Here is a 14,731-nt window from a genome sequence, read left to right as displayed (position 1 = left end):
GCCATTTTGGAGATACGTCGATCGAATGAACGAAACCCTAGTTGGTCTTTTGGCATTACATTTTGCCAGAGCTCACTAGACTTGGTTCGAGCTCGACAACAAGACCAGAAGGGTAGAACACCCATCCTACAAACCTAACATGTGTATACACCAAGATTCCATCGATACCTACCTTTTTCTAGGTTGAAATGAAGAGAGAGAGTGGCATGGGAGGCTATACTTACCTCTGGAAGCAATTCTGGCAAAAGGGCGGCAGCTGGCACTAAGGTAAGCCTCCAATCCCTTCTTTCTTCCTCTTCTTCTTCACTCCTCTTCTCTTTCTCTCCTCTCCTACGTTGGGCATAAGGGAAATGTGAAAATGAATCCTTATTTCTCAACTTCTAGCTTAAGTTGGGCCTAAGGGTCTGTTTGTTTTGGGCCTCTTTTGAACTACTCGGGTAAAATGAGTTTCAGGGCACTAGGACCTGCACATTTAGGTCCATAAGGTGCTCACATCATGAGAAAAATGTGAAGGATGATTTGGGATCATTCGAAGTCATTTACGATGTTAGTGGCAAGACGCACGGGCATCGAAACCTTGACAGCATTCAGTGGACCCACCAAAAATAGGCACCGAATTCATGCCTAGGCTGCTTCCGGTGGCTTGTTTCTGGTGGTTAAGATAGCTTGCTATCCCTGGGTTGGTCTTGCACAGGTGGTTGCCCTCGGACATGCCCAAGGCTTTTCGACAATTATGATGTGTGCCAAAAATCAAGTGTGAGGAGTCGGGTCACATACTGTCTGGGATCAAAAGGTATGACTCCTCTCTAATTAGACAGGCATGCAATGCACGAACATGTGGGCTCATCCCTACCCCTTCGAAAATGCATAACCATGAGCCAAAACTCAATCATACTTCCAATCTCTGATCTGAGGCATGTCACAACAGTTCAAATTTGACCGGATTAAGGCACAGGTGTCACAGTAAAGGATGGGGAAGATTTAGAAACACTTTGTTAGTATTCTCTACCACTCCTAAGGAAATAAAAAAAATTATATTGGTTAGAGGGCCCTTGTTGGGTCTGACCTTATACTATATTCAGTGGTGCATTAGTTGGTGCTTGTGAACTAATAGGCTGATGATGCCTAGGGTTAGGCTCTGGTTGACTGGGTAAAGTTCTCTTCTCTTTCTCATGCATAATTAAGACAACTTGGGTGAGTTCTCTCATAAGATTTTGATGGTTTGTCATGATGAGGGCCATATTTTTTTCAAGTCACTTATTCTACTTGCCTCTCCAGTGTTGGTAAACCCAGGGGGTTGCTGATAAGATGATAGGAGAGGGGCCCTAGGAAAACTAGCATGAGGTCTTACATTTGACCTAGAAAAAGTATTTTAGGAAAAATATTGTTCTGCAAAGGGAGGCCTTTGGGATCTAGGTTAACCTTGATTATGGAAATTGGAATCCCTCAGGGCACATAGACTCTATCATTTGTTTAGTTGGGTAATCAATACCCTCATAAATTATTTGACATAAATGCCATAAGTCTAGGCCATAGTGAGGGTATTCTTGGAATAGATCCTTGAATCTCTCCATAAGTTTGGAAAAGGACTCACTAGGCTTTTGCCTAAACTGAAGGATATCACTTCTAAGCTTATTGGTCTTATGAGTTGGGAAAAGCTTCTTAAGGAAGACAACTGTGAACTGTTCCTATGAGGTTATGAAATTTGTGGGTAACCCATACAACCACTTCTTAGCTTGGTCTTTCAATGCAAACGTGATGAACCTAAGCTTAACAGCATCATCAGAAAGCTGTTGGATCTTAAATAGAACACATTCCTCTCCAAATTCCCTTAGAAATAGGTATGCATCCTCAGAGGTCAGCCCATGAAAGTGATGTACTAAGATTTGAGCTCAAAATTATTGTCCTGAGCTTGCGGTAGAACTATGTAGGAAGGTTGGGCTGCTCTAGCAGGGTAGAACCTATCTTTTAGAGATTTAGGCGGAGGGTTTTGCTGTTGGTCTCCCATATTGAAGGGTTTTAAAGAGAGCAAATGTATAGGGTTATTACTTGTTGGATCTCTTCTTTCTAACCGATTCTTAGTATTACGTACCCACCTAACACTCATGCAACAAAAAATACCCACAACTAGAGTAAGACAAGCACAAAAGAATGGATAACAAAATCTTTTTTTATGATTTTTTTTTTTTTTTTGGTCTTTTGGCTTTTTGGGAGCTTATCGGCAGGGATCCGGGGTTGCTCAGGTCAATTCCTGAGGTACTGCTACAGGGCGAAACCTATCTTTATCATACTGTGAGGCATGGCGGCCTCCTTCGATACAACTATTATTGCAAGTTGTTCTTCTCAGAAATTCAATAAAAGAAAAAAAAACAAAAGAAAGCAAACAAAGCACTCCGATTTATCAAAAGAAAGCGAAGAATAACATGGAACTGTCTTTTTGGCAATGGCGTCAAAAACTTATTTGAGATTTAAAATGTAACCGCAAGCATATAGATCAGTGTAGCTACGGGTTGAACACAGGGACATCAGCCACTTTATTTTTTTGCTTCTTTTAATAATGAAAAAGTGAACCGATTAATGGTTGTGATATAATTTTAACTACCGTCCTAAACATATGTATCTAAAATAACATCCTAACCATTCGTCATCTAAGAATTTAAACTCGCAAACCACTCAATTAAAAGTAAATAAATAAATAACTGAAAATAAACACCCCATACAATTAAAAGGCAATGAAAGAAAAAAAATGCTGAAATAAAAATAAAGTAAAAGAAAGGGGATAAAGCTAGAGAGAGGCTCACAAGTAGGTTTCTCTACTTATCCCGAGGGATGCATCATAATAAGAGTTTTCCTACTTGACCAGAGAGTCACTCTTACAAGGGTTACTTTACTTGGCTTTAGGAAAAATGAGACAATTAAAATAAAAACAATACAATGATGGTTCTATAGCTAGAAGGGGCAATGCCAACACATACATTAGCCATGAACCTTAGGGGAAAGGGAAAGCAATAATGTAATGACTGAAATTAAAATCCTAAATAAAGAAAAAAAGGGTAGTCAGAAGAGAGAATGAGAGGGGGGAGAGAAAACTATTGAAGAAGCCTACCTACCTGAATCAATGCTTGAACTTGAAAGCTTGGGTGATTTGAGATACTGCCAATCCTAAAACCAGATCTAGAATGAACCAAATCTGAAATTTCTAGGCCCGGAGAAAACAAATCTTCAAAAAAAAAAAAAAAACTGAACTTGAAAAAGAGAGATGCTCCATGGCTTGTGATCTTGTCACCTAGATCTAAGCCTAGAACTATAACTTTAAAAATTACAACTCAATTGCATAAATCATAAACATAAAACACTAAATAAAAATAAAAAAGTACTTGCATTAATTGAAATAAAAATCTATTACAAAAGTGATTAAAGCAAAAATAAAGAAGAACTAAAACTAAAGAGAGAGAGTGAGAGAGAGAGAGAGAGAGAGAGAGTAACTAAAAAAAAATCCCTAGAAGAAGAAAGAGATAAACTTGGAGAAATTTTCTATAATTTTTTTGCTTATTTTCTTTCTTTTTTTTATTTATTTTTCTCTTCTTTTTCTCCCTCTCTTCAAATCTTGCCCTTAGTGCTTTAAGTGAGTGAAAAGCAGGAAATCTTCAACAAAATTCTCTATAAAAAGACAACCATGAGATTCGAACTTGAGACCTCCTGGTGAGCAAGGGAATTTTGCACACCATAGCTCACCAACTACACTAGGTAGTTGTTGTTAGAGAGATATGACACTCAATAATGTTTAAAGTCTTTAAAATACAAAACCTACAAAAAGAGAGTAAAACCCAAGGTAGCTCCATTCTAAATATGTAAAATGCATGTTTTACTATCCCAGATTTCACACAAAAATGTGTTCATCAGAAGATCATCTTCAAGGAATATTGCATATTTACTAACTAAGACTTTCTGATCAACAGGGTCATCGAAGTAATTGTCAATATTTGTTTTAGGGTATCTTTGGAAGTAGCATCTATTTGTTCAGAATTCCAACTTATCTGTTTGTTGCTTTCTTACATGTGCAATGCAACCCCAAACCCTAATATGTTGTAGGCTCGGCTTTTGCCCATACCACAACTCAAAGGGTGTTTTAGGGATAGATTTTGTTGAAACCAAAATATAGATTGTGGTTTCCAAGAAAAAACCCCAAAATAACATAGGTAATTCTAAATAACTGAGCATAGACCGAACCATATCTAATAAGGTACAATTTCGTCTCTCTGCTACACCATTCTGTTGAGGTGTCTCTAGGACTACCAACTGAGAAAGAATCCCAGCTTGATTTAAATAGTCCCTGAATTAGTTCGATAAATACTCTCCTCCTCGATCTGATTGAGGGGTCTTGATGCACTTACCCAATTGCTTTTCTACCTCAGCTCGGAACTCCTTAAACTTTTCAAAGGTTTTCAATTTTTGGTGCATTAGGTAAATGTATCCATATAGAAAGTAGTCGTCAGTGAAAATTACAAAATATTCATAACCATACCTCGCTTGAACATTTATGGGACTATATACATCAGAGTATATTAACTCCAATAAGTCTTCAGCCCTCTTACCCTTAGATGAAAAGGGTTTCTTGGTCATTTTTCCTTGTAGACAGGCCTCACAGGTTTGGTAAGGTTCTACCTTTAGACTTTCCAAAGGGCCATCCTTGACCAACCTGTAAATTCTATCTACTCCAATATGACCTACCCTAAGGTGCCAAAGATAAGTAAAATTATCTGGAGCTGATTTCCTTTTTAAAATTAAATTTGAAAATTCATTTGCATTTAAAACAGATTTCAAGAAATACAAACCATTCTATAAAGAACCAGTTGTAATAAATAAAACATTCAAACGAATAGATAGTTTAAATCCAAATTGAAATGAATATCCATCAACGACTAGTTTAGAAACATAAGCAATATTCCTTTTAAAGGAAGGAACATAAAAACAATCTTTTAAAATTAAAACTATTTTTCCAAAATGCAAACTAAATTCTCCTATGACCTCTGCTGTGGCCTCAGCTCTAGTTCCCATCTTGAGATGAACCTCATCCTTGTTGAGTCTTCTTATCATCTTGAATCCCTGTAACATATTACAAATATGGGTGGTCAAACTAGAGTCAATTAACTACATATTAGATGGTTCTTCTGAAAAATTAGACTCATAAAGGACATAGGTTTCAGATATACCTTCACTTGGCTTCTTCTTCAAAGTCGCCAGGTATCTATGATAATTTCTCTTCTAATGTCCATCCTTTTTACAGTAAAAACAAGGTCCCTTCTCAGGTTTCTTACCCTTCTCCACTCCCTTACTAGCCACTTAAGGGTCTTACCCTTATTGGTCTTCTTCTTCTTACCTTTCGGTTTAGAGAAAGAAGACTTTTGTTTAGTAGACAAGACCTCAAGCTTTTGCTTCTTATGTGCCGCCTCTACTTCTTGTAACATATTGCCTAGCACTAGAAGCTCTACAAAAATTTTATTCATATTATAATTACAAATAAAAGATCCGTAGATTTCCTGAGACAATGAGTAGAGTATGACATCAATTTTATAGTTCAAATTAAAGGATGTCCCCAGGACTTCTAGTTCTTGGAATAAATTTTGTAATTTCATCACATGGTCGATAACTAAAATCCCTAAAGTCATCTTAGTGTTGTGGAGGAGAGTGACAAGCTGATGATGTGCATGTCTGTTTTTATTACTATACAGCTTCTTCAACTCCTCCAACATGTTTTTAGCAAAACTTAGATCCTTTACAAAATCCTTAATGATCTTATCTATTGAATTCAAAACAAGGAGCTTGGCCTTAGAATTATTTTGTCGAAACAACTCATAGGCAACTTTCTCCTCGCCTCCATAGTGTCAGGGAATGAAAGTTCTTCATCTTCTATGACAGAAATTAGACCTTCTGTAATTAGGAGCAATTTAATATTCCTCCTCTTATCAACATTGTTGGATCCAATCAGGATATGGTCTTTAATGAGGGTAGCGTAATTCATTTGGCTTGACATATTGAATATCTACATGATGTACAAGGAAAAATTAGCATGATTAATATCGTTGAAAAGAAGGGGCAAGTTTAATTACAATGGTTACCGACACCTTAAGCTTACCTTTAGCTATGAGGTGTGATTAGAACATCTCAACCCTTATGCACATGACTTAGCCTATCAGAGTTCATCATATACATATTGGTTGAGCAGACTATTCTATCTGTCACGAAGAGTTCCAATACTTTTGGCCACTTGAGTGTCATGTTCATTCCTATCGACTAACATATACTCAAGTCAAGTGTATACCCTTTGTTTCAGAGTGAATCATAGCATTATGGGCTACCGTCTACTATCGCAGTACACCTCCCACTGACCATGTTCTCTACCTATCACATATGAGATAAATGAAGACGGTCTCCGAGAACTACTCAAGCATTATCCTATCGGCATCTGTAAAAGTAGATTTGTAACGCCCTAGCCCCATTAACCATACACAATATTGTTCTCTTTGGCCCATGGGCCTCGAGGCTTTAAAACGCTTTGTGTCATATTAAGGAAGCTAGAGATTATTAACTAGTCCAGGAATCTCTCCCTAGGCGATGTAGGACTAAAGTTTGTACACCCTCACCGATCTCCCAAATCCCTTGGTACTTACCGTATTCTTGGTGGGGACACCTCACCAATCTCTCAGGCAAGTTTGGTACTTTTCATATTCTTGGGTCTCACAAACTTTTTTCCTTTCGGCATAACGTCCCTGCTGTGGCCCCACACACTATCGGGATCTGCTTTTATACCATTTGTAATACCTCGACCCCACTAACCTTACACAATATTGTTCTCTTTGGTCCATGGGCCTCAAGGCTTTAAAAAGCGTTGTGCCATGTTAACGAAGCTAGAGGTTGTTAACTAGTTTAGGAATCTCTTCCTAAGTGATGTGGGACTAAAGTTTATACACCCTCACTGATCTCTCAAACCCCCAAGTACTTGTTGTATTCTTGGTGGGGACACCTAACCAATCTCCCAGGCGGGTTCAGTACTCACCGTATTCTTGGGTCTCACAAGATCAATGTGACCTCTACATTTATGACTAAGGGAGGCCATGAAAATCCCACCAGTTAGGGTTTTTCATATTACACTTGCTTTTAAGTTTAGAGAAATGGGAACAATCATCTCTTCTAAAAACACAATAGGGTGATAATGTCACCACACATCGCATGCAATTAAATCATAAAATAATCATCCACATGAAATATAAAACAAAGCCTTAGTGGTTATGGGATAGCATCTGGAATCAGATTGACTTTGTCATCACATGCAAGTTAATTTGATTCCAAGATGGGTGGGAGTAACATAGCCTCTTTAATTACTCTCACACAGCATAATTATGTGATAATGAAATACAAATAATTATAACCAAGATAACTTTACATTGAAATAAAACAAAAAACTTGCTTCTCCATCTCTCATCGCTTCCTCTAACTAATCTCCTCCTCCAGCCTTTTCATGATCAAATAAAATAAATGCCTAATTCTATTACATTCCTTTAAAATAAAGAAATCTTGGAAAACCAACCCACCATTTGGGCTGCCTAAGGGGAGTACATGTTTTTATAAAAAAGAAAAAGGGGGGAGAGAGAGAGGGAGAGAGAAATAAAATACAAGCCACCACATAAATGCATGCCATGCTACCCAAATATCCATCATCATGGTCCATTTTAAATCTCATAACCACTAACAATATCCATTACACATATTATGTATTTGATCCTTTCAATTTCATTCCGATAATGTGAAAAAATAACAATTATAAAAACTACATAAAATTTTACTAACATTTAGTAAAAATGCATGTTATTATATTATGAAAATATCATGTGTGCATCTTATCTCATATACATGCACACAAAACCTTTAATATTAAATCATACTTAATATAAAATAGGTGCTTAGATACTATTGCCCATATGACAGAATATAGTCCATGCCATAATGGGCCTTTTAAATGAAAGAAAACAGCTAGCCCATATCATATAAGCCCACTCAGACATAAATAAACACTTGAGTTCATACAAAAAGAAAAAAAATAGCACTTAAATAAAGGGCATTTATGTAATTTCTGGATAGGGTTTCACAAACCCTATCCCTTTTTTTCTTTTCTTTCTTGACGAACCTTCAAATTTTTATTATTTTTATTATTTTTATTTTTTTTGCGACCAGAATAGCATTCACTGTTCACTGTTACATGTGAACAGTACAGGAATAGTGTTACATTGTTTCGTGAACAGTATTTCACTATTCATAAATCAGAATTTTTTTTTAATTTAAAAACAAAAATATTTTCATTTAAAAAAAAAAAGAACAAAAAGAAATGGTTAATTATTCTGTGAATGGTACATTGCTGTTCACGGAATAATAAATAAATATTTTTTAATTGAAAACAAAATTAATGGATCAACTACACAATATCATGAAATTAAACAGAATGTCTTCTCATCGGTAGGGAGGCTCTGATACCACTGAAGGTGCAAAAACGATTTGGATTGTCCCACTGGTAGGGTCAGACATTCAATCAACCATTAATTGAGGGGTTTAGATCATTACCTGAAACTCCATGCGATCTTAGTCCTTTCACAGTAAGTCATTCCCATGCGTACAACTTTGCATTCCCTTTAAGTCCAAGCTCTTCCTCAATCGTCAGGATTTTCACAAAACCCTAATTACCACTTAATTACTAGTGTAGAGATCAAGCGCGTGAGAGAGGGAGAGGATCACAACTATATAAAAGAGGAGAGAATTAGATTCCTATATCGCTTTGATTTTTAGAGTCTATGTATATCTCTAACCTAAATCCCTATTAGTTTAGAGTTGTAGATAAACCCAACTTTGACATAGAGATTTTCTACTTGGAGTTAAACACTCACAAAACTAATCTTATCATTATTGATAAGATATTAAATAATAAACAATATAATAATTTCTTTTTCCTTACAAAACTGCATTAGTGACATTATTAACAGCCCCCCATCACCAAACTACCCCACTCCAGCAACATCGCCCATGCCTCCATCCATAAAGATCGCACCTGGAACTTGAGTCTAAGTCTTCTTCCTCGCCTCAACAATGGTCCTTACCCTGCAATCATGAACAGAATGCCCAGGTTTTTTACAAAAGCCGTAGAAACCTAGGCTCTCTTCATACACAATCGACTTCTTGAACCAGAACATCTGCTGAGACCCTGACCTGAATTTCCTCTATCCGTTGTGTACCGACCTCCATCTTGACCTGCACCCCAGCAAAAAGCCCCCCATAGTTGCAGCATGGGTGCCCCTGTCAATGGCCATGAGGCAACCAACTGCTTTCGCCATTGTAAGAAGAATTTTTTCACGCCAATACTCAAGAAGTAGGTCCAGGAATCAGATCCAAACCATCTTTGTAATGGCATGCTTGTCATGTATACTTAAATCTTGGCGCCATCGTTGAAATCGGACAATCTGGCCGTCAACTTTAATGGCACTCTTACGCAGATCAAAGTCATATCAGACTCCAGTTCGAACTAGAATAGGATGAACTCCTTCCCCATTGGAGCCAATAAGACTTTTCCCTTTAAATTCCAAAGATCCCTCACCTCCTTTCTGATGGTGTCTATAGAAATAAATCTAAAGTTGTTCTACCGATTAAGGCAAAAAGGAACCATTCAATTCTCTCCTCATAAGCCTCCTGAGGTATTACCACCTTTGTTAAAGATCCTAAGTGAATCAGTTCAGGAAGATCATCCACGTCAGGTAATTCTCCTCTTACCACCGTGGAGTAGAAGATCTTAGCCTTTGGAGAAACTTCAATAGCTCTGACATCTTCGTTAATGGTATCCACCATCGGATTCTCTGGTACAGGCCTAAGGAAGTCAGTGATCAAGGACTACCTTCCCTGAGCTCTCTGGGAACAACCATTTGGATCTTGACCATCCCCTAGATTCTGAACCTCTTCCGCAAAGCTTCTCTCTCCACTCATGCTGAGTTGTCTATTTTCAAAACATAAGTAAACATAATATTTTAGAGTTCTTCATGATTGATGTTACGTACCTAGTACCTAGTATACATGGTTCCCCTTGCAGAGATATGATAGAGAGTAGTTTGGGTAGGATACTTACTTTGTAGTTATTTGGCTTAGCATTATATATGGGTGATATTTTTATTAAGGAGTTAAAAGGGCTCACACAAAACCCGCATCTCGAATGAATCCTCCGTCCACGAGGACGAGCTTGAGGGCAAAGCAAGTCTTGTCCCCAATGACGATTCCCCTGGGAGCATTGCCTTTGAAAGATCCGCCTCTCCCACTAAAAAGCCAAAGATTGCTTTAGAGGCCAATCCGCCAATAGTTCCAAGTAAAGCGCCCCCCCATAAAATTTACCATTAATTTAATAGTATGAGCCCCTAGCATCGGGGCTAGCTTTCTACACATCAAAGACCCTGAATCAAGCCCTACCCACTGGAACAAGAAGTCAAGTGAGAATAGCGAAAAAGAGAAGCAGACCACCGAAAAAAACATTTATTGAGTTGTGTATGTCTACTCGTGAGATGATTATTGACCTATACAAAACCATTTTCTATGGTAGAGAGGACCCGATGGTTTTTATTCCAATAAATGACTTCGATCTTTGTCTTCATTCAGCTCTAGAGAGCTTTGAATTCGACCAGACGGCGCTCTCTGAGATTTGAGAAGTTTGTGCCAAGAACGGCACGAATCGCCTTTCTATTCCGGCGTTATGGAAGGAAAAGTTGAGGATCTTAACCAATTGTGGCAGCTGTAGCACAACAACAAAATCACAATACATCACAGGAACCAAGACTATCTTGAAGGACTACGATTACAAGAGCGGATTCGCGAACTTTAGCAAGAACGCGAGCCATAAAGAAAGAAGGAGTAGCGCCATCACTTCCATTCCTGTATTTGTTGAGCCAACTACTCGAAAAATGAAGTATGATAGATCAGCCCCAGTAATTGGTTTGTAAAGAAAGATCATATGAGGTAGGCTACTCCAACAACAAAGAGGACGTGAAGTTGCATCTAAATGCCGGGCATACTCAATCTCAATTGAACATCCAAATATCCAGTTCTCATAAGGTCACTTGCCTCTAAACAGAAACCATAGTAATTGAATCAACAACTTCCCTCACTCGCCTTTAAACAGGGTGGAATCAAAGCCATCGATTAGGAAACAAGAATTTCTTTGGGCTAGCCCTACCAGCATCTCTTCTTGGGTACTGATTAGTCACGAGAAAGTGAGGACTTTCTTTTAGCTACTGGCCCAAACAAAAGAGATTAGCCTCTTGATCGATCAATTGATTAGATCGAAGGGTTGGTGTGGCCGGTACAAGAGGGGTTGATTGAAGTGTGAGATCAGACAAGCCGAGCAAGACGCTGCTATAGGATTGGACATCTATCTATCTCACCACGTCAATGACGGCGGAAGGAATGCCCTTCTTTCTTACGGCTCGTTACCGTAGCTCTCGTTCACTCCAAGTGCAGTGTCTTTTTCAACCAGTAGTGTATCAGCTCTGGCATTATTAAACGAAAGAGATGCCGAGTCGGTCAATTGCATTAGGTAGGAGATGCAGGACCTGTCAACACCGCGAGTGCATTCGCTATTTGATTCCATCCTCGATCCCACCTACCGTATGTATCTTCGATCGGTATACTTTCTTCTCTATGTCGCCGTGTCATCAATGAGTGTAGATTGATAGAGATGGCTTTTGTGCCGGTCAATCTAGATAAAAGAAGCAACTTCTGAGGAGATGAGGAGAAAGGGCGAACATTAAACGCACAGCCCTTCCAGAATAGCCAGATAACCCCCAATAGGCCCTCAGAGTAATGTGGTAGCGATCAAAGCCCAATCTCCTCTCCTAGCCGCCATCTCAACATTATTTCCCGCTAAACGGGGTTCCAAAACAACTAACACTACAGAAGATCAAGATACACACCTTTTCATCATAAAAGCTCTTAAGAGCTAAGGGAAATGTAGTTGAAGAGGAGACAACCCGCTCTTGGACTTAAGACTATGTGCATCGCGTGCTCGATCTAGCAATCTTGGACAATTGTTTTGATGAACTGTCACTAAACTAAAAAAGAAAGAAGAGAACGTGTAATTAGAATTCGTCTTTTGTAACTCTGACGGAGTAAGATAGACTTCTTCCAGCTAACCCTTGATCACGAGAACCGCAGGATGGGTAGGTCAATCTGGCAAAGCGAGATTCTTCTGTCCAGCGGGACCACCCTGATTTCATTTTCGTCAGCTGCACGCTGGGACATGAAGGAATGCTGGTGGTTCGGATGCATGCGTCAAGCTCCGGATCAAATGCCGGTGGGTTGGATGCCGCTGATCTATCCACTGGATTTATAGGGAGGGCCTTTCACTCTATCGTATGAATGCACTCAAAAGTCAAGATGTTCTTGAATTCATGAGACTTTCATCTTAGGCGTTTACGCTTAAATCTTAGGCGTTACGCTCGGGCTTCTTTAAAGGGGGCGGCTACACTAATGCTACTCTTATAATATAAGTAATTAAGTAAGCAAACTAGTTAAAGACTGTTCAGATCATAACATCTCTCCTAATTTCATTGAAAGTGATTCTAAGATGCTTGTTCAAGTTATGCTCTCTCATATCAGCACTCCTTGGGCTATATCCTAGATTATCAATCAATGTCAGCTTCTTCTATCTCCTGCCATGAAGATTCAGCATGCCTACAGAGAGGGGAATGCAGTTGTAGATAGGCTTGCTTTTGAGGCTCACTCTCACATGGGTACAATTTGTTATTGGTCAGAATTTGCTCTCCCAGAATCTTGCTTTCAAGCTCCGCTTTTTGACATATTAGGCTTATTTTCTTATAGACCTTCTTGATGTTGTTTTGGAGGCTTCCTTATAGTCTGTTATCTTGTATCCCTTATTGGGAATTTTCAGGGTTTTGGTTTTATGTCCCCCCCTTTTCTTTTCCACCAAGGACCCCCCCGTTAAAGCTTTGATGTAGTCATCTTGGCACCCAAGCCTAATGAGAAAGTAATCCATCCCTAGATCAATGGTTTCAAAGGGACACTTGGGGCTCCATAATGTCTGAAGACGGTTTGTCAGAAGATGCCACTGTCTTCCCAAGAACTTTCACTATGAATGTATTACACCAGGGGGCTCAAATGCGATGTCGCTCCTCTTCACTTCAGTAAGTCGAATATGGTGTTCAACCCCATTCACATCCTCATAATCCGAGTCAGGTCCAGTAGTGTGGTTAGCAGAAAGATATTCTGGCCAACCATACCAACTAGTGAGTAGTCGTCCAATTCCGGTATTTGTTCTGTTTCCCCGGCAAAGACAAAGACTCAAAAATCTTAGCCGGGTTGGGCATGACGGCTATTCCTTCCTATCAATGGCCCTCCATCATTGAACCCCTATCCCGGCGGCTATGTCGCCCTATCCCCCACTCAATTGTTCTATTCGAATTTCCCCGGCCTCATCCGAATCAAATGTCTAGGTCGGTTGCCACTTGACCATCTTTAGCTTCTTCTCTCACTCCAAACAATTCTCTTCTTCATCGCCAGACCGAACCGAATAGGGATATGGTTGTACTGCTGGTGCCCCATCGTGATCTTCGCTATACCCTTCTGATCTCTCGGCCGGGACGGAATAACCAATTGAATAACCGTGTTCCAACATATGCCAGATATCTTTTCCCAGAATGTCCCAATAGGTCTGAAAGAACATCGCCGGGTAACCATCAGGACTTGATGCTTTCCATCCTCCTATTTGAAAGGCCACCTGTCCGTTTTGAAAAGCTAGGGCGACTTCTCCCGGTGAGACCACACCAGTCCACTATCAGGCGAGGTGTGAAGCAATCTCGTACTAAACGAAACGAATAACCCTTATTAGAGCAAAGGCGAGGCGCCTTTAGCCTTTATATTTATTAGTAGTAAGTATAGTAGGGCCGTTGCTTGTTTAGTAAAGCACTAACGCCCGTTTATACAACGGTAGGCCTTTTCTTGCAGTAGTGCATTGGCTAAGAAGTTTTAACTACTTGTAATTCTTATTTCGGGCAAAGTTTTTTATCCAAGAGTGGCCCTATATGCCATAGATATATGGGGCAAGCAATGACCATATAGTGTCCCTCCTGGAGCCGACCACTCATGTGTTTGGGTGCAGGGGCCGCTCTCCTATAGAGAACATGTGTAATTCTTACTTATAGACGATAATGGAAATAAAATAGATAGATTTAGATAAATCGATCCCTAGCTAAAATTTCTCTATTTAAGGATGCCCTGTCGAAGGTGGATCAAGAACCTAAAGGGCCTTTTTGTAAGCATTCACTTTTTTTATTTATAATTTACTTTAGTTATGACTTCGTCTGTAAAACCAAGAGGTGGACTACCTCTTAACTGACCAAATCTCATATTTTGTCCTATCTTGAACCCTAATTTCTCTCTTTCTTTATTTTATTTTTTTCTTTTTCTTTATCCGTGTCCCTATCAATGGAGTAATACTTAAGTGAAGCATGTTTTACATCCTACTATGTTGAATTTTTTAACCCAATTACTGGTAAATTACTCAAGACTAGGTGCTTCCTTTCCTTAACTTGGGAATTGAATATTCCTGTTCTAGGTCAGAATATGGAACCACTATCCCTTGAGCATAGTATTGAACCTACAAAGGCTGGGATGGAAATAAACCAATATCCCT

The 14,731-nt window shown here is 39.1% G+C and overlaps 1 non-coding gene across 1 annotated transcript; it reads left to right on the top strand.

Moving 5' to 3' along the window:
- The first annotated feature begins 1,527 nt into the window (after positions 1-1,527).
- Positions 1,528-1,634, top strand: LOC122062207. Its single transcript, XR_006134836.1, has one exon. It is a non-coding gene; the product is annotated as a small nucleolar RNA R71 (small nucleolar RNA).
- The last annotated feature ends 13,097 nt before the right edge of the window (positions 1,635-14,731 follow it).

Source organism: Macadamia integrifolia, chromosome 14, assembly GCF_013358625.1.
Source record: "Macadamia integrifolia cultivar HAES 741 chromosome 14, SCU_Mint_v3, whole genome shotgun sequence".
In the NCBI taxonomy this organism is placed as follows: Eukaryota; Viridiplantae; Streptophyta; class Magnoliopsida; order Proteales; family Proteaceae; genus Macadamia; species Macadamia integrifolia.
This window is presented reverse-complemented; position numbering and strand designations above follow the sequence as displayed.